Source organism: Chelonoidis abingdonii, chromosome 8, assembly GCF_003597395.2.
Source record: "Chelonoidis abingdonii isolate Lonesome George chromosome 8, CheloAbing_2.0, whole genome shotgun sequence".
NCBI classification, from domain to species: Eukaryota; Metazoa; Chordata; order Testudines; family Testudinidae; genus Chelonoidis; species Chelonoidis abingdonii.
The window spans coordinates 19,676,522-19,697,962 of NC_133776.1; the positions used below are offsets into that span (position 1 = coordinate 19,676,522).

At 42.1% G+C, this 21,441-nt stretch overlaps 1 long non-coding RNA gene across 1 annotated transcript in view; it reads right to left on the reverse strand.

Annotated features, from left to right (window-relative positions):
- Nucleotides 1–525: 525 nt before the first annotated feature.
- LOC116821458 (uncharacterized) overlaps nucleotides 526–21,441 on the reverse strand; it is a 59,374-nt gene continuing 38,458 nt past the window's right edge. Inside the window, exons 2-3 of the long non-coding RNA XR_004372915.2 lie at nucleotides 5,626–5,779; nucleotides 526–662 (exon numbers count right to left, since the gene is read on the reverse strand). This is a non-coding gene — a long non-coding RNA (uncharacterized LOC116821458). The remainder of the gene's footprint in view (nucleotides 663–5,625; nucleotides 5,780–21,441) is intronic.

Consider the following 21,441-nt stretch of genomic DNA (forward strand, 5'->3'; position numbering starts at 1 on the left):
TTTTTTTCATATATATCCTCTGAAAGATAACACCTCCAATAGCATCATGCTCACTGGGGTGTTGCTTCAATATGGACAGTAATACTTTGGTCCCGAACCAAAGAGATTAGGCCAGTGCCCACCTATACATTACATTTTATCTCATTCTCCTCTTATTCAATTAACTTGAATTTAAACCACGATACAAGTGTTTATGGAGAGCATAATATCATGATCTCTAATTTAACTGCCCTAGCTTACAGTACATGGTATTCACAGGCACAATTGTGGGAGACACTGCTGCTTTATCTCTCTCTCTCTCTATCTGGCACCCATCATCTTCAGTATGTTGCATATTAAACCTATGTAACAGAGAACCAAATCTGGCTGTATACAGATACTCTCTTTGTTGTCAAAAAGTTGCTGTTGTGTGATTAAAGATGTGACCTTTCTTGCCAGCAAGTGTGTTTCTGATTGATTAATGAAGATGCGCTCAAGTGTGGAAGCATGCCAGTGTTAACCTGATTCAGCCACAGGCACTGAGAATCAAATCATTTTGTTTATTTCGAACAGCCTGTTAATGAAAAAATATTCCAATCAAAACATTGCATTTCCTTCAGCTCTCGCCACAGAAGTGTTGTTCTGCTCGAGAAGAATATGCTTCAATTGTCCCTGTTTTGTTCCTAAAATAGAAAAAAAAGCAACCAAAAATTATTAAATACACTTCTTAGCAATTGTTCAGCTACATTCAGTGTTAATTATTTAATTTCTTTTGATTATTTTTTTCATCGGGTAAATGAGAAGAGAATGGAATATTTCCACTCCAATTTTCATTTCTCAGAATGTTGGTACATGCGGAGCTAAGTTTCCAAAGTGAGCTGCAAGGTGCACAATAATAACTGCACACACAAATAAGCAGAAATATGTTCACAAAGGCAATCGGAGTGACTGGTGTAACTGAAGATAATAAGGGGTTCTTTCTTTTTTACATGTGCATTTTGACACCTCACTAAGCACTCATTTAAGGACCAAATTGTGGCTAGCTTTGTCTAGGTGAATAAGAAGGGAGTGAGGATACAAGGTTTCCCTAGACTGCACATTCGTACCCATGCATAGGGGTCAGCCAGAATGTGGCTGGGAAGAGGAGCCACTGCTCCGTATTAGTGCAGAGGGGGATGCACTCAGAGCCTCCATAATGTGGATAATGCCATGACCTTTTAAGCAGTTCAAACAAATTCCTAGGCATTAACTTGATCTGCTGTGTACCACCCAAACAATCCCATAACTTTATTCTGGGAATTCCTTCCCCTTTCCTGTTTTTATTATCTTCTCTAGCATTTTCTCATGTTGTGCTCAGTTTAGGTTGTAAAGTAACATTTTCAAAAGTGCCTAAGTCATTTTCAGAAATGACTTAGACATTAAGAATCATGAAACATAAGTTCCTTAAGACACTACAGTGCTTTTTAAATGTTTTCTGTAGGTTCTTTAGAGCAGGGATGGTGCCTCGGTTGTCATGTAAAGCATCATGTACATCTGTGGTGTTGTACAGTACAGTTGTTAAAAAAAATCATCCTCAGCTGAACCAAGTTGAAGGAGAACTCCAACACACATTCTCTCCTACTTGCACTGATCTGCTTCCCCCTAACAGGCCCCTGGACCACCTTAGGTAGGGTGGTAGAGTGACCAGATGTCCTGATTTTACAGAGACAGTCCTGATATTTGGGGCTTTTTTTATATGGGCTACTATTACCCTCCACACCCATCCTGATTTTTCTGCTATCTGGTCAACCTATCTGGTTGACCAGACTTGCTATCTGGTCAACCTACCTTCAGGAGACCTCTTGGGGATAATGATGCAGACTACCTGGCCACCACTATATCTTCTGGGTGGCTGTTCAAGATAACATACGTGTCTGAGTTCTGTTGGGAAGAGGGAATGATACAGGAAGAGACGAGTGTTTCATACAAAATGAATTTTGAAAGGGTTTGTTTCAAGTTTACATACTATCACAGGGAGACTAGCCCTTTAAGGGAAGATAGATCTCAGCCTACCTTTGACAGACCCTACTTGCAGAGGAGATACATGGGGAGAGCATGCAGGCATAGGTGCTGATTCTGTGGGTGCTCAGCACCCACCAGCAGCTCCCCTCCCAGCTCACCACTGCTCCGCTTCCGCCTCCTCCCCTGAGCGAGCTGCATGCCTGCTTTTTCCCCCTAGCTCCCAGCGCTTGTGCCACAAAACAGCTGTTTCACACAGCTGGGAGGGAGCGGGGATGAGGGGGAATACAGCGTGCTCGGGGAAGAGGCAGGGCCAGGGTGGGGATTTGGGGAAGGGGTCCAATAGGTGCACAGAGGGGACGGAGCTGGGGCAGAGACTTTGGGGAAGGGGTTGGAATGGGGTCAGGGCAGGGGTGGGGAAAGGGTGGAGTTGAGGTGGGGGTGCGGGGCACCAGCACCCACAGGCACCAGGGAAAGTTGGCATCTATGCATGCGGGGTCATGTGTCCTGCCAGCTTTGCTTCTTGGCTTGTGCTGAGCCTACTCACATGGACTGAGCATGCTCAGCAACACTGCTGAAGCTGGCTGCCCTCACTCTGCCCCCTACTATCGGCAGGCATGGGTTGTCTGTGCCTACTTGCTTCTCCAGGTGGAGAGAATGAATTAAGCAATGTGACAAATGATCATGCAACTAAATGAGGCCTCTGGGGGAGGGGAGGGTTAGAAAAACAAAAGCCCATGGATAGTTGGGGGAGGGTGGGCATAGGAGGTAGAAAATCTGAGGTCTATGGGTAGCCAGGGGAGACAGCCAGAAGCTGGAATAGGGGGCAGGACAGGCCTTGCTCTTCTCTGCTTGCTCCAAGAATAGGAAGAGACAGTCCCTTGGGGAGCAGGTGCTGGGTCTGATTTCAGACTGGATGAAGAAGGTTCCTGTCCAGGAACGGAACCTCCATGAATCTGCACATCCTGAGGGAGAAGGACTGTGACACTTCTCGTGGAGGAGCGACCAAACAGAACTACAGTCAACAGATCCTCATGAAGGAGGAACTGGGCCGAGCTGGAGTCTGGACAGAAAATATTGTATTTTGACTCTGAGTGGAAAGAGACTTTATTTTGAGTGTACGTGGACTTAATAAAGGAGATCCCCATCGGAGGATTTTAGGCTTATAACTTTTGGACTGTTCTTCAGGAGCCCAGAGGAGAAGGAAACTGGCAGGGTGCTGCAGAGCCTAGACAACAAGGGGTGCTCAGGAGATGGCTGCCTAGTTACACTTACCATTTTGGGGTTCATGCAAATCCAGAACCCAAGCAGAACTGAAGGTCTATGTACTAAGGTGAACCTCAGCTACCACCTATAGTTCACAAAGCCATGGGAACCAGTATGAGTAGGATTTTCAAAGCCCTCATGTCTAGTAGATCAGACACGAATAAAGTCTGCATATAAAGAATTAACACTAATAAACATATCTCACCTGTAACTGTATTTGTTAGGTTTGATTTGATCTGCATTGTCTTATTCTTTATAACATTTTTATACTAATCTGTTTCTTCTGAAAGTGTATATTTTGTCCCAGCTGGTTATGGGGTTGTGTGTGCATGTATGTTAATTTACAACTTTATAAACATTTAATGCAAGTATCTCAGTACGTTAGTACATGGGAAATTGATCTGAGTTAGCAGCCTTTTGTTTTCAAGAATGCACAGCTCAGGATAAGGAGCCTACTTTCTAAGAAAGTAGAAAGAAGAATGTGACAATTATAATGGTCCCTGGTCAGTGCCAGTCAAGACAATTGAGAATATCACTTTTCCACATGATCATATTTCTGTCCTTGGCAGGACAATACCTCGGTGCTGGCCTCAGTCAAGGAGAAATTAGGGCAATCCTGCTGGAGTAGACATGCTGTTCTTTGTCAGTTACTAATGATCCTGGGTGAAGATAAGGGGAGAGGATTAAAGAGAAAACATGTGTCATGTTATGATACCAAAGCAAATATTTCATTTATATGCTGTTTATATATGACGCATCACTTACAATTTATTACTTATTTTATTATGTACATCATTGAGATATCTGCACAAACTTCAGATCAAACCCAAACAGCGATGTGCCTGACTGAGTGAGAACCGCCTTGACAAGTCCATCTCTAGGAAGTGAGAAAGCAAAGAACCAACCTGTGTGGGTGTGGAAGGCCTAATGGAGGAATAGAGTAAGAGAGGAAGGGGAAATGACTAGTATTAATACTCTTCATCCAAAAGAAAATTCCCTTCCCCTCTTTTCCATACCCAACTCCTCCTCTCATCTTTTTTTTATGGATGATTTTCCTCCTTATCCTCTTCCCCCCCTTATCCATTCAGTTGAGGACAAGGGTGCTTATGCCATATTCAACCAATGCGAATAAATGATAACATCCTTAATTTACAGTCCATAAAGTATCCATCAATTTCACTTATACTGCAATTGGAAGTTGTTGCACAGGAACCATGAAGGATGTGCTTTCTTTAAAAGTAAATGTAGGTGAATTTGAGATAGTAGGATGTGAATGTGAGCTTACCAGAGTCAAAAATAGATCATCTTGATGAGGAGTTCAATTTATATCTTCTATATAGAGGTGCAAACTGTGGGTTCCTATTTTACCCAAACCAATCATTCAAAACTCGATTTGCACTTGAAACTATTTTAGAAGTTCAAAACAATTTCAGTCAAATCCTCTTTATTGTTTCAGTTTCTTATGCTGCCTCTGCATTCATTGGTTTCAGCTAGAATCAGGAGAAGGAATAAGGTGATACCTCATGAAGTGCTTTTCTTCTCAATATTTCTGACCTGACTGAAACCAGGAAATACTGGATCTCTCAGGAGAAAAACCCTGACCTTGTAAGATTTCCTGTTTGATTTCTTAGCCAAAGAGATTCAGGTACATTGATATCTGTGCAAATAAACATCCAAAGTTTGGATTTCAAACATTTCAAACCATCAAAATAGCTTGCAGCAACTTCTACAGGGGACCAGCCCAATACTTCTATTTAACCTTACATGTCTACCTTAAAAACATCACAGGAATGAAGGGAACCCAACATCAATGTGAGCACAGGATTCACAGCCTCTCGCAGGAGAACTCTCCCAACACCCTTCCTGCCTTAGTCAGGAACAGAGCAGGCTGATTCCTTAGTCATTAATATCCTCTCCAGAGAACATAAAGTTGTATCTTACAATGGTGTTAAATGATATAGGCCAAGATTTTCAAAAGGGAGTAATGATTCCAAGTGCCTTTAATTTTGGATGCCCAACTTGAGACACTCCCGATTTTCATAAAATATTGAGTACTTCAAAGGTGTATCAATTTGGGTACCCACAATCATTAGACACTTTTCCTTAAATTGTAAGTTCTTTAGGGCAGGGACCGTGTTTGTATAGTGCCTATCACAGTGAGGTCCTGATCCATAACTGGGTTCTTAGGTGTTACCTTAATACAAATAATTAATAATAATAATAGCTTTTGGTCTTGGCCATTATCAATAGGATTTGTTTTATTCCTTTCATTAGAGTTACATTTATCTACAGAGCATTACTAGTCAATCAAAAGACTATGATATATAAATAAGGAAATTACTAGTAAATATCACATGATATCATGGCAATTTGGCCTACCACCTTGGGCTCCACCAGCTTTTACAGATAGTGTGGTCTTCAAATCCATGCAAATGTTTGGCAGTGTGATATCCAACCCTCCAACCTGCTGGTCTCTCTCTTTTCTCCTTCCCATCTACTGAGCGAGATTTTACCACAGAACATTCTGATTCTGATCCTGTGAAAATATAAATACTGAGTTTATTTGAGTCAGAGCTTGGATTTCAGAGGTGAAGGACCATGCTGTCCTCCCTGTCTTCCCTAGTGGGTGGACGGAATTCATCGAGTTCATAACAGCCTGTCAACGTGTGCTTAACAATTACCAAAGAACAGTGAGGGTAGCACAGTTCTCTGTTTCTTTAACTAACGTGAAGTGCCATATTCCTGGTATCTATGCACTTGTGGCTTTTGACTTTTCCCTGCACCTATATGTTTGTATTACTAACTTGATGGATGAGGCTGCTTCATGGATTAGTGCACTAGTCATTTACTTCTGGAGACCTGAGTTAAAAATGTTTCTTAAGTCACAGGTGATAATGACTGTGATGTCCCCTCATCCTAAATTCCTGACTCCAGTAAGTGTTCTTAGCCCCTCATTTTTGAGAGCTCTCCATTTTACAAAAAGAATTATCATGAAATATCTACAAAAATCCCAATAGTAATAACAAAGTTTCAACATTCTTTTTCTAGTCCATCAAAAACACTTTCTTCCCTTATAAAATATAGGTGCCTTAGTCCTCCTGACTACGTAAACAAACAGCTGCCAGGCATTCATTTTTGTGTAGTTCACAATAATTTCACTCTGATGTAAAATAGCACTTAAGGCAATGCCATCAAAATAAAAAGTACTTATTTAAACTTGGAATCTGGAAGACTTGCAACGAAGAGCACTTCTACGTACTGTTAAAAACCTTAAATCTGGATTTTGTGGATTAGCCAGTCAGTCCTTTAACAATGCTCTGTAATTTTCTGTATAAACAGATTCAAAATGTGATCTTGATTCCTTGATTCAGGAACTCTTGTGTTATGTCAAACTAACAAAAGGTACTAAGGAATAAACGATCAACCTACTTAAAGCAATGAGAGGAGGAAAAAGTTCAGAAGGGGTTAAACTGAGAGAGAAAGAACATGAGGAGGTATAATAACTGACAATAAAATAAATACCAGGTACATGCCAAGAAACTTCAAAATTTACATCAGGTACAGTTGCTTGTGAACCACAGACACTTAACCATTCACCTCAATCTGCCAGCTTCATTTTGGGCAACATGCTCTGATTCAAACCGATAGCAAGTATCTGAGCCAAATAAGCAAATATTTTTACTAAATGTTGTCCATCACATCATGTTATTCTGCTTTGGCTTCTTTGCCATATGCACCAGTATGACGTGGTGCCATATAACATGATGCGTCATAAGTGACTTAATGTAACATGACAGAAAAGCATTGCTGCCTTTTCAGAATAAACACCTGCTTTTTGCAGCTACTGAACCTGCTGAAAGCAGTTACATAAGATGTGTAGTTTGGGTACCAAGAGAATATATTGTGCTTTGCTACCTGTATATCTCAGATATATTCCGTAACACACTCCTTGATTTTAACCTTTTACATCACGGAACGTCTCTCCTCTATATTTTTCTCCCAGAGGAAATAGTTTGTGTATAAAAAAAATCTGCTCAAAATACAAATGGAGACACATAAGGAAAAAGCTAGTATAACAGAATGAAAATATGTACAGTGCTGACAGAAAATAATACAGCTACCCATTAGTAGCAATATACAAACAAACAAACAAATTTAAAGAAGGGGAAGGGGGGCTCTAAAATTGCACCTGAAAATTTATCATTGAAAACTGGGTAGCAAAACCTGTGTTAGAATAGGTATATAAAAAGATGTGTACTGTAGATAGTTAACAGTACATTTTGTAAGTGCAAATTTACATTTTATTAGTGCAACCATTTATATCCATAGATTCAAAGGATTGTGTGAGCTTTTGGAAACTGTTGGTCCACGTACCTACCAAATAACTTGAATCATAGAATATCAGGGTTGGATGGGACCTGAGGAGGTCATCTAGTCCAACCCCCTGCTCAAAGCAGGACCAATCCCCAACTAAATCATCCCAGCCAGGGCTTCAACAAGTGGACCTTAAAACCGCCACCTCCCTAGGTAACCCATTCCAGTGCTTCACCACCCTTCTAGTGAATTTTTTTTCCTAATATCCAACCTAAACCTCCCCCACTGCAACTTGAGACCTTTACTCCTCGTTCTGTCATTTGATACCACTGAGAACACTTGATGTTAGTCTATTCTGAAAATAGAAGCATCAGCACCAATAACTAATTTGGATATGTTACTCATTTAAAAAAAACAGTATCTTATTTGTGTTGAATTAAATAAACTTATTTAATGTACTTTCCCCCTCAGAAATATATAGCGTGTGTGTGTGAATTCATGAAAGGAGTCAGATGGGCAGCCATAAAAACTGCACTGCCTCACTCTTGATTTGGAGTGTCCACATCTATGGATGGAAGACTATGTTGGTTACCATGCCCATTGAGGTCACTGATCTGTATGACGAAATTGCCAACACTAATCAATGTGGTAGTTGTCTGTGATGTGAATGCCTGTCCACTGGGAACTAGCTGTGACCACCAAACTCATGCCACATTAATAAATAATAATAAGAAGACCCTAGCTCTTACATAGCAAAAGAACATACATTTTTTAGGCCAAAAAACAGCCCTCAGATTGTCTCTGACCTTCGTTCTGCTCATTTGTTGATACTAGTAATATCCGATAATCCCAAAAAGCTTCAGGATGAATTTCCTTTGCTGTGATTCTTTATGCCAGGTTTTACCAGTATTATTACACACTGAAGTGATGGTGAACCCAATGGGCATGCTAGTGACCTTCGTCTCATCAGATCAGGAAAGTCAAAAACAGATGGTTTTCAGAAAAGCATGAGCTTAGCTCACCATGCTGTCTTCAAAAGCAATAAAATTGTTTTTGAGGAGGCAGAAAAGCAGTATCTGTAGGTAGAAGCAAGCAGAGGGCATTTGGTGTATTCTTTACATATCTTAAATCCTTTGATGAACAACCTACAACTGTCAGTGTCTACAAACAAGATTTCTGTCCACAATATTTCCCCTTCCTTCCCAGGAATGAGAATATCACACTTGTGTATTATGTGCTGTACTAATTAAAAATTGAAAATGGATATTTACTAATATGGACCTGATCCTACAATCAGATCCATGCAGGTGCAGTTGTTTGTCCTTACAAGGTTAAAACTAAAGCATGGTAATAGGAGAACGGAACTTTTCAAATGAATTAAAATTAAATGTTGCATTCATATGTAGTGCATATATATGTAGAGCAGCCTGTAAAATTGTTATGAAAATTTACCAGCCTAGGCACAAAATACATTATTCTGCCTTTTACTGAGAGGATTGGAAATAATGAGAAAACTAAAGATATTTGACTCACTGATCAAAAAATACATACTTGCCTCAAGTAAGCAGAATTTGCAAGACCGATGTAGAAAGATATAGATGAAGGGCCAAATTCTGCTGCACTCATTTACAAACAAGAGACAATTTGGTATATAGGGTCAGATTCTTCTCTCACTTGCTTCGGTGGAGTTACTTCTGATTTGTACCAGTATAAGTGAAAGGAGAATTAGTCCCATATTGTGTTGGTAGATAGTCAGAGCTCTTGACTTCTGCTCCCAACTCTGCCACTGACTGTCTTCAAGCAGGTGGTTTGATTTCTCTGTACCTCAGTTTCCCAGGCTTCTTGTGAGGTCTAATGAATTCATGTGTGTAAAGTGGGTTGACATCCTCCATTGAAAAACTGTGTAGTGTTTTGATATTGTATGAAATAAGTAAAATATAAGGTATACAGACCTGTTTCAAGCACTTCTGAGGCCCCCTGCAAAGCCTTTCATTTAGGCTCCTGCAGCTGCAAGGCAAAAGTTTCACTGCTCAGCATCCTATCCCATTTGCTGCCAACTGCTCTGAAATGTTAGCATGGGGCCTGGAGGGAGAGATTCAGTCCTGATGGGACTCAGTGGGCTGGAGGGGCAGCCCAATATATATATCAAAAGCTTATGTGTGTGTTTCAGATGGGGCCAGAGGATCCTGTGAGATAGGAGGAAGGGGGAACCTTCATTGTGCCCCAGGCTAGCTAGGGCTGTAATAAATGAGAAGACATCCTGACTTCCCAAATGGCTTAAGCTATTTTTACCACAGAGCTTTGTCAGCTCACAGCAGCTGGAACTCCACACCATGCAGCAGTGAGGCATGCACAGTAAACATCACACTAGCTTTGCAAGCTGTCCCTGGTGGGATATCACTCCTCCCACTCCCAGCCCGATGAGCATGCACACACACATATACACACCAAGCCAGGACCCCATGTACTTGCAGGTTGTCAGCTTATCTAAGCCAGCTCTGGAGGTAACACAGGCAGAATGAATATTAATGTACATAGTGTTGTAGTTCATAAATGTAGCATTCAGATAATCTGGAGTTTGAGTTTTTTGTTTTGGTTGGTTTGGTTTGTTGTTTCTTTTTTTAATAACTAAGCTATACAATAGCATACATTTGATAGCACCGCAGGCCGGATCCCGCAGTCTTTCCAAATGCAAACCTTCTTTTGACCTTCACTTGCAGTTAAACACTCAGAGAGATTGGGCAAAGCGGATTTTAATTTTATATTAAAAATGGAGACATTGCCGACTGTTTTTATAGTGAGGCCCTGAAAAGTTAGTTCCCTTGCTATGCCAGTCCAACAAGTTGGCAATGTATTTTAATGTAGTTATTTGATTCTGCATTCATTCTTTCATTCATTCATCTATTCAGTCATTCATTCAGACACTTGTTCTTTCATCCCCATCCTTTTGCAGGAAAAGAACATAAGCCAGTAGTAGCATACTTCTCCACTGTCCTGATTTACACCGATGTCTCTGAATTTGTATCAATAAATCTGTTTGGCCCTCTTCAATCTAGCATTATCCCTCATTAAGGACGAGGGTTTAAAAAAAGAGATTAAAAAGCTCAGATTTTTTTGTTGTTGTTGAAAATATCAATTGTTGTGCCGTGATTAAAGTGCTGGGGATTTGTTTTTCAATACTTTTAATATTTATGGCTCTCTGGGTCTTCATAAATCATTTTTGCAAACTATCCATGACTTATGAGTGTGGCCTGCTGGTTTCCCTGTCAGCATTGAGGTACACTAGCTACAAGGAAGTCAAGAAGAATCAGGTAATAACAATACTTAACATCTAGAGAAAGCTTTTAAATCTTCTAAGTACTCTGCAAACTTTAATCCTCTGTGAAGCAGGTATTATTCATATTTTACAGATGGGGAGACTGAGGCAGAGAGATTAAGTGATTTACCTAAGATAATGGAGGAAATCATTGCTAGATCCAGGATTAGAAATTGAGATTTTCTGGATTTTAGACCTATGTTTAGGCTACTAGACCACACACCAGAGTACTAATTCGATAAGAAAATATAGTCGTCTCCATCATTGTGTGGCACACTGCATTAGAAGAGAGCAGGTGTTACGCAAAGCACACAAAGTGCACTGGGTCTCAGGTAACCACTGAGAGATGTGCATCTTGATCAGGGACTGGTACTTTGCTACCAAGGTGGGCATGATCCAAGATAATAGAGGGACAAACGGACTGTGCATCCAGTTCTCTTTCTGACCAGGCGTACTATCTACTGTAAAGAGTGGACCTGGTCCAGCCCGCCGTAAAGTTGCACATCTGACCTTGCAGTTTCTACAAGACCTCAGCTCATTGTCTCATCAGGAAGGTGTTCTGCAAAGCTGCCCACAGCGCTTGTGGCCTGCTGTATGTTTCTGGTATCCAGCAACACTGTGTTGGTGCCCAAGATCATGATGCTGTGAGCCCAGCACTAGCTGTGAATGGTGTGGCCTGTCAGCTATTCTGTAGTGGCTCTCACAGCACCGTCTGGTTCAGTAATGGCTTCCTCAGTACTCCTGACTAATACACATCCCCCTGTATTGCAAATGGACACTGTCTCCGTTAGGCAGCTGACTGCATCCTGTTGCCAAGGTGTCTACTGTCCTATCATCACAGTTTTCTCCTGGATTTTGCAGCCACTACTAGCCACAATACTTGCCAGTAGGAGGGAATGCATAATATGGACTGCTGCTCTCTTCTGACTGACATTGCTTCTGCTTGATGAGGGTCTGATAATCAGAGAGCATTCCTCTGCTGTAGAGCTTTTTGGAATTAGTGCGTGGTTCCACTGAAAGAGGGGGAAGGGCAGAAGCAAGAGATGAGGAGCCCATTAACTGTGAAGAAAGAACATAGAACTTACACCTTCTAGTCACCGAGAAGGAATCATTTCCATGGAAACCACAGCTCTGTTATGTCACACCTGGGTGCTGGGAAGTGAACAAGGCCGCAGTGGGTATGGCAACCCAAAAGTAGGGTGTGGTCAAAGGACAATCTCCAGACTCCTCCCTCTAACAATGACTGCCCTACATAGGGTGTGGCAGGAGGAGTATATGTGAAAGTAGACAGGGACTGCCTAAAAGTATCTAGCAGTGCAAACTGTGACTTGAGCATGTGCAATAGAAGGCAGGGAGACAGCTTTTGATAGACATCTACATTCCACTTGTTGCTGCATGCAACTCTTAAATACTTCTACCTGGGACCCTTTGGTCCTGCACTGGTATGTGTGGCAGCCCTTGTGATTGCTGCTCTGGATGCATTTCTTCCACATCCTTTCACTATGACCAGTGCTTACTTTGTTCCAGAGCTTGTGTGGGCTGAGCCCCAGCACCTGCCACTTGCCGCACCAGTTATGAAAGTAAAAAAAAAAATTGCTTGAGCCCCAGCACCTCTTTCATTACAAATTAAGCACTGACTATGACACATCAGACATGGGATTTAATGGGAGCAGGAGCAGCAGCATTTGAGTGAGTCAGGGGTACGTTTCTGTGCATGCTTGTGTGCATTGTTGGTGGGTTTTTTTGCACTCAAGGGGTCAACAGAACTAGCTATGAGAGATAAGTGGCAATGGTTGGAATCTCTCTATCACTCTCTGGGCCAGTATGCACCCCTTATTCACATTTGAGTAATTCTTACAAATGTGAGAATTCCCATTGAAGAACACCAAAGCCAGCAGGTATTACTCACATGGTTAACAGTTGAAGAATCAAGCTTTCTCCTTTCCCATCTCTCTCAAATACCTTATCTGAATGTTTCAGACAACTTGCAATAACACATCCCCAAACTGTAACCTTGGAAAGCATTTGGCAACATACTAACATCTTAGCTATCTGTTATCACGGGGAATAAAGGTGTTTAAGGAATAAACTCCATTAACATTTTAGTTTCTCTTAAATGCCACCAAAACACTTCAGTTCTTCCCTTTGCAATAAAAGCTATTTTGTATACGTTTTAGAATGTCTCCTGAATATGAACTGGGCTTATGGGGGATAAGAATTCAGTTTGTAATGAGGTATGTTTACTTGTAATATACTATCCAGCCACTAGATGTCTCTGTGTGCTGTTTAGAATTCCAGGCAGGGTGTGGTTTTTGGTAAATAAAGAAGAGAGAGCTGGAATTCAAGCAATGTGGAAGTATGATAGTTTGTGACTGCAGTTGTAGTTTTTTTGTTTAGTAAACATCTCCTGCTTAAGAATAGTTGTGATTCCATATGTCATACCACTGGTCTGCATTTGTTTGCCTACTTCTCTGTTCACTCCGTTCAGAAACCCATCATTTCAAATCAGTACTGGGTTTACAATGGCGCCATGGCGCCAGGCCTATGCTCAAAGGGGGCTCTGGCCCAACCCAGCCCAGCCCGATCCACTTGTGCTGCACCCGGAGCTGTCTCCTTTCTATAGCCTGGCTCCTGCCACCCCTGCCACCTCCCCCCCCCCCCGCATGCTCCTTTCAGCTGGCCAGCCAGGGCTTCTCTCTGCCCCGGCCCCACCTGCCGGCCCCTGTCTAGCCCCTCCCCCCCAACCACTGCTTGCTCCTTGCGGCTGGCTTGAGGACTTCTTTCTGCCCCCATCACTGGCAGGCAGGCAGGCAGGCAGCCACCAGCGGAGCCGGGAGCAGAGAGGAGCCCTCAGCTGCTGCCACTCTGGGCCAGTGACCATCCTCTTTAGGCTCCTCAAGGGTGGGGCCCACCTCTCCCTGCAGCTCTGTGGAAGCGGTGGGCTGGGGAAGTTGGAGACTGCCTCCCCCCCTGCACATGCAAGGAAACGCCTCCTCTATCACAAGTACCATCAATGCCAGGCGGGTAGGACTGTGTGGGGCCCTGCAGAACGGGCCGCTCTGTGCTCATGAGCCTCAGCTGTCCTACCCCCTAGCACTGTGCTGAGAGGGGGGATCCCTGCTCTGCGCTGGCTCGGCTGGGCATGGGGGAGTGGATCTGTGGCGGGGATGCTGGGATGTGAAGGGGTGGGAGGCGCTGGGCAGTGGGGGAGGTTTGTGTATTTTGGGGTGCTATGCAGTGTGGGTCTGTTGGGGGGCACTGTGTAATTATTGTGGGGGACCTGCGGGGAAGGGTATTGGGCAGTGGGGGTGGTGAAGATCTATGCATGTTGGGGTGCTGGGCAGTGGGGGATCTTTGTGGGGTACTGGGCAGTTGTGATGAGGCTGAGTCAGTGCTGGGCAGGGGTAGTGCTATTCAGAGCACTGTACATTTGTGAATGGGGGTGCTCGGCATAGTGCAGGGTTTCTCAAATGGGGTCGCCGCTAGTGTAGGGAAAGCTCCTGGTGGGTATGTTTACCTGTCCCGTCTGCACGTCCGGATGATCGCAGCTCTCACTGGCCATGGAACACTGCTCCCATTGGCCTGGAGCAGCGAACCACGGCCACTGGGAGCTGCGATCGGCTGGACCTGCAGATGAGGCAGGTAAACAAACCGGCCCAGCCCATCAGGGGCTTTCCCTACACAAGCGGTGACCCCTATTTGAGAAACCTTGGCATAGTGGGTCCAAAGGGTGCTGGGCGAGGGGGCTGTGTGGCATGGCATGGACCCACCCCCATGGGGAAGAGACAAGCTGGCAGCACAGGGCTAGGTGGGCCAGTGTGCGTCTGGTGACTGACAGTTGGTAAACAGTTACCTCGCTCTGGGTGGAGTGGGGTCACCCCTGCCGTGCCATGTCCCTAATTCCAAGGACCAACCTCCCTGCACCATGTTCCATTGCCCTCATAGGGGCCCACCAAAATGTTCGGAGCCCAGCCCACAAAAAGCTAATCCAGCCCTGTTTCAAATACATATATTCTCCCACTTTAAGTGAATTTTTGGTACTCTGTTCTGTAACCTTATTAAGGTGTTGCAGCTAATGGTTGGCTGTTGATATCAGAGATTTTTTTTTCTTCCAAAGCACAGTAACTAGATCCAGCCAAATAATGAAAAATGTCAATTTCAAAACTATATTGGAGAATAAACAGCTCAAGTTTTATTGGCTCCTATTTATGGGGTCATAATATTCAGTGCTTGTAAATATTTGGTGCTGCACTGTATTCATGAAATGTTTGTTCAAATTAGAAATTTCTACTGGAAGTGCATTATTTGTCCTTTGATATTTTCTTGTTTGAAAGTTTCACTCACCCAAACAGACCAGAAACAAAACCATATACTTTGAATTACTGTTTTCTATGCTTTCTCGGCTTTTCTAACATCAAATATTTAATATCATTGCTGGAGACTTCACAATTACTCTATAGACTGTTAAATGTTCACTCATATATTTTCAAATACAAAATGTATTTACAAAACACAAGACTTGTTTTCAAAAAAATTACTAAACAAAAAATCAAATTCACCAAATTTTGTATTAGATGAATACTGTTCAGCCAGCCTTAATGGTAATATTTCATGTCACACATCAGATTTATTCCTGGTGCAACTCCAGTTCTATCAGTGAAGTTACAGAAGGCTGAATTTGGCTGTAAGACCTATTAGTGTATGTTACCCTCTCCTTTGAATGATACTTATTTTTTCACATAGCATCCTGTTTGCCCTGTGAACACTACAGCTGCATATTGAAGCAGCACAGAAAAGACTTCAGGGATTTCCCTACAATAATGCCAAAATCTCTTTCCTGGTTAGTATTCTGCACCACCATTCTATTTAGCAGACATTTCCCCTTCTCCAAGATTTCGATAGGCTACATTTATCTGCATGGAGCAGCAATCAACATTTATTTGCCCATGTATTTATATAACTCAGATCTTTCTGTATCCACTGCCTTATTATTTGCTGTTCCTCCATTTGAAAATTTTGCTCTTTCTGCCATCATCCAAGAAATACCGTGTGTGTGTGTGTGTGTGTGTGTGTGTGTGTGTGTGTGTGTGTGTGTGTGTGTGTGTGTGTGTGTAAAAATATATATGGTAGTGTGTGTGATTTTAACAGCCTGATTGGAAAGTGTTTGTTACTCTGGGAAAATCATGAGTGTGTTATTCCTGTTAGCCCAAACAGAATGTAATCCAACCCCTATTTCACACCATGGGGTATTTGGTTTATGCCTCATGTGTTACAATTGTGGATATGTTTGAGAGTTTAAAAAAATATATATTTGAACTAGTTTTTATATCCCTTCATTTGTAAAGCCAGTCTGCCTTTGAAACATAAAATGCTATTCTACAGGCCTTGGAGGAAGAGAGAGAATATATATAACAAATACAATTTAGAAACTTCTAAAGGTGATCTAAAAGACCTATATTATATATCAGGAGATCATGAATTTAGGGTCTGCTATTTTATGACATACCTAAGAAAATAATTACAACCCTTGTACCACATAAAAACTAGGATTATTATCTTCTTTCCAGTGTTATAAATCACCCATTTCTAGCCATGATGGTTTCAGAGCTACTGGAATTTGCATCTGTTACTGGCCCGGAATTTAATATTACCCAACCTGCACCAGATCAGTATAATTTTGAGGGTCAATTTCATAGTAGGTGGGAAAGCAGGAAACCTTTTTGAGGTATGTAATTTATATATATACACATACATACATACATACATATATATGGAAACTCTTTGAAAATTGTTCAAAGATCTGGAAGGCCAGAAATAGATTCAGTGGAAAGGTATTGGTTAGCTGAGTACAGGTGATTCATTCATTGTAAAGGCAATTTGTCACATATTTACCACATGGATGATATCACCATATGTATGTAGTGTTATTATACTAACACACATATGCAAACAATCAAAACTGGGGTCAAAATTCTGACCCCATTGAAATCAATGTCAAATCTCCCGTTAATTACAAAGGTGAAAGATTTCACCCTGGGTCTCTTCCATCCTTGATCTGGATATTGTTTTGCTCTAATAATAATTTCCAGAATGAAAGATGAAAAAGATCACTCTCTTGGAGCAAATTGTTCATCCAATAAGCCAAATTTGATTTACTTAGTACAATGTTTATCCACCAGATGATTGCGACCCTCAACAACAGGCATGAAAAGTAATCAGAGGGATTACAAGGCATTGAAAATGGTACAGTATTACAATGTAAGGTATAGAAAATCCAGCTGCCTCACTCCCCACACACCTTTCCCCTCCAAGGTCAAGTATTCTCTGTCAACCTCTCAAAACACATACACAAATAAATTATATAGGCTTATTATTGATACATTTTTTACACTTACTTTTATAATAAATGTGAGGAGTCATGAAAATATTTTACTTTGTACACAGGATCACCAGTCTGAAAAGATTGAGAAACACTGACTTAGTCTTTCTATAAACTTGCAAATTAAATACCCATTTCTCTGTCTGAGGCCAGTCTGTTAGTCATGCTGGCCTTCCTATCGTAAAACAGTTTGTTACCATATTCAAACTGTTCTTTTTCTAATATCTTCCATATAAACTCTCAAAGTGGTATTAAAAAACAGCTCCCATATTCTGATGTTGAACCACAGAATCACTTGTTATAAGCCCCCAATTCAGCAAAGAATTTAAGCATGTGCTTAAGTCCACTGATTGCAAGTTGCAGCTTAATCATTAAGACCTTGATCCTGCTAATTGACTTCATTCAGGAGAACTCCCATTGAAATCTATGGGGCTCCACTTGGACGCAGGGGAGTCTGCCTATCCAGTGTAAATTGCAGAACTAGGGTTTAAGAACTTAGCCCCAAGCCCATTAAAGTCAATGGAAAGATTTCAATGGGCTTTAGAGGCCAAAAGATAAAGCAAAATTCAGGGACTGTGAGCCCCACGTAAACTTGAAGAGAAAAAAGGTTTGTGAGGAGAGCACGTAAGTTTTCATACAACTCCAGTGATAGTCCCTGTCTGTACATAGCCTTGGATGGATTCGATTTTTATTGTTAAATGTCAATAAATGTAGATTTCACTGTAGAAACAAACTGATGAAAAAATAGTTCCACCAATAAATATTGAAATTTACAACTAGGCAAAGTAAGAAAAATACTGCTTGAGAAATAATTAGAGTGTGATTTAAGGATATTTACTTGTTACATTTTGACATGTAACATTGACTATTTGTGATGTGATCGTTATAAAACTTTCTGAATCTTAACATTTACTGTCATTACATAATTATTGATTGACACCCGCATTCCCAATTATCTGACACCCCCCCTCAGAATTTCCCACGACTGTGCAAATGTAAATGACTAAAAATAAATTTAAAAATGCTTAAAAATCCATCATTTTGTGCACAGTGAAAATTTCAGTTTATTAAAAGCTTAAAAATAAACATTGATATTATCCATCTAAATTAACAAAAAAATAAAAATCAAATTCTGCCAGCCCTCGCTATACAGTATTTTTTTTCTGATGAGACCATACCTAGAATACTGTGTTCAGTTCTGGGTAACATAAAACCCAAAAGTAACATATAAGCACACTGTATGGGACTGATGGAAGCTCAGGAGCAATGATGCAGGAGTTTAAAGGATTCATCTATTATGTGAGCTCCAAAGAGTGAACCATGTAAAATATGTGTAGCTTGGCTAACCTACCGTTAGGAGAGGACATGATATTGGTCTAGCAGGACCTGAAGAGCAAGCACAATGGAGAGGAGGAATTATCTGGGTGCTACAGAGAAGTATAACTAGGATTAATGGGATTAAAGGGAAAATACAGTTGAATATTAAGAAAAAAATATTTCCCAATAGAGAGAATATCTACACAGTTAGACTAAAATAGCCTCCTAAGGGAAATAGTAGACGCTGTGTCATTTGACATCTTTTTGGATATGTTGCAATAAAAACCCAGCAGCAGCAAGTTCAGAGCCTTGTTCAGCTGACTCAGACTCAAGGGGCTCGGGCTGCAGAGCTAAAAATTGCAGCATAGACATTCGGGCTCAGGCTGCAGCCCAGGCTTGGAGACCCACAATTTCAGAGCCCCAGCTCCAGCCCAAGCCTGAGCCTCTAAACTGCAATTTTTAGCCCCTTAGCTCAAGCTCCACAAACCCGGGTCTTTGTACAGCCACAGCCGCATGTCTTTTTTATTGCAGTGTAGACATTCCTTAAATGCTAGAAGCATCAGCAAAGAATTAAAAAATATACTGTGGGATACACTCATGCAGCAATAGATAGATGGATTGGGTAACCTAAAAGATCTTTATTTAATTTCTAACCTTTATAATTGTATGTGCTTACTTTTAGGGGCTATTTCTGCTCCAGTCCTTCTCCATCTTTACATAAGACCAGTTACTATAGTCATGTGGGGGTCACTAGAAATGCACACATTAGATCGGGTTGGTAGATAGATTAGATGGAATATGAAGATTGAATCAGGTTCCATTTTATGGCCAGGTTTTGAAAATTCTTCCACACCAAGCAGAATTAAAAAAAAAAAAATCCTGGCAATATATTCGACCTATGTTCATATAAAGTAGCTTGAGTACTGCTTTTCTTTTGGAGTCCAGCATTAGGCCATAATTTGATCCCTAGAGATTTTTCCAAATATAATTCTTATCCCAAAGGCAATTTGAAACAAAGTAAATCTGTCAGAAGGAAAATCTGAATGGGTTTCCCAATCAGGTCCCAAAGGTATAGGTTGTGTCTGATTCCAACTGTGTCAAATACATGGTATTAGCAAAAATGCTACTGCAGAACAGGATGTTTAGCACTGCAAGGGCTAGCAGCAGTAAGGCAGTCTGGTGGCAGTGAACTGGCCAGGAAAGCTGGTTAGTTCATCAGGGCCTTTAGGAATTGGAGAAATCATCAGGTTTGGTCTTTTATTAAATCCTCTGTGCTGGCCTTTTAATATTCACAGCCTGTTTCCTAGATTACCTAAATCTTAGTTAGCCCAGTCACAACGTATTTCTGTTTTAAACACGCATGATTGCAGCTTTGCATTCTTGTTTCTCTTGACATTAGAGACAATTCAGTTTTACATTTCTCAGTGGTTTAAAAATGAAACATTTTTCTGATCCATTCATTCCAGACTCACTTCATTCTTGAGTTTCTATCAAAGTCAACAGGTACCACTTCAATGGGAGCAGGAGTTCTGTATCCTCAGATGTGCCTGAAAGTCACAGCCCTTCACTGGGGGCAGTGGAGAGCTGCACAGTCCTCGGAGAAGTATCAAGAGGCTTTCTCTGTACACTGGAATGTGCACCTTGGAGCTCCAGGAGGCAGAGGCAAGGTGCCTACTGCTGCACCTGTTCAGGAAGTACATTTTCTCCACTCCCTACAATTGGCCAGCTCTGCTGGCTGGTGCATGAGGGGATAGAGCTATGACCCAGCCTCCTGCATGAGAGTAAGGAAGGAGCCATCCCTGAGCTCCAAAGAGCACGAGGATTGTAGTTGTGCCTGATCCTTACTCTTAGGACAATGCAGTAGGCACCTTTCTCCACCTTGCATGGTCTAGGTTTCTGCACACAGAAGGAATCAAATAACAGGAAATGGCTTCTTTTTTCACAGCACCAAAAGCACTCCTTTCAGCATGCATCCTTGACCCAAAATCAGCCACCATGATTTTAACTACTCCTTCTGCCTCGTTTCTCTCTTTGGCTTTCCCAGTTTTGTCCATTCTGCCTTCTGTCTCTCACATACTCACATACACACACCAATACTCAGCAAAAGCTCCTCAGTGCATTAACATACTCCTTTTTATCTTAGGTAAAAGCTTATGCTTACAGTTATGTTAACTAAAGGGTGAGTTTGCAGTCAACCTATAACAAGGTTTCACTCAGTTCATAGTGTTACTATAGAACAGGGGTCAGCAACCTGCAGCACATGTGCTAAAGGCGGCACTCAGGCTGATTTTTAGTAGCACACTGCTGCCAGCTGGGGTTCCGGCCGCCGGCCTCACTCAATCTGCTGCTGGCCTGGATTACGGGACCCCAGACCAGCAGTGGGATGAGCCGCTCAGCCTGCTGCCAGTTTGGGGTTCTGGCAGCTGGCCCTTTCCAGCCGGGGTCCCGGCCATTGGTACCACTCAGTCTGCTACTGACCTGGATTACGGGACCCCAGACCAGCAGTGGAATGAGCCGCTCAGCCTGCTGCCGGTCTGGGGTTCCAGCAGCTGGCCCTTGCCAGCCAGGGTGCCTGCCAACGGCCCTGCTCAACCCACTGCCAGCCTGGATGGATGGAACCTGGGCTGGCAGCTGGCTGAGCGGGGCCAGAGGCTAGGACCCTGGCTGGCAGGGACCAGCGAACAGAACCTCAGACCAGCAGCAAGCTGACCAGCTCAACCCGCTGCCTGTCTGGGGTTCAGTCTGCCGCACGTGCTGACAGTCTGGCATGTGAAACCTTAAATTAATGGAGACTTGGCACACCACTTTTCAAAGGTTGATGGCCCCTGCTATCGAACCAGTAGAAACACACCGGCGGCTAGATTTTGCCTGG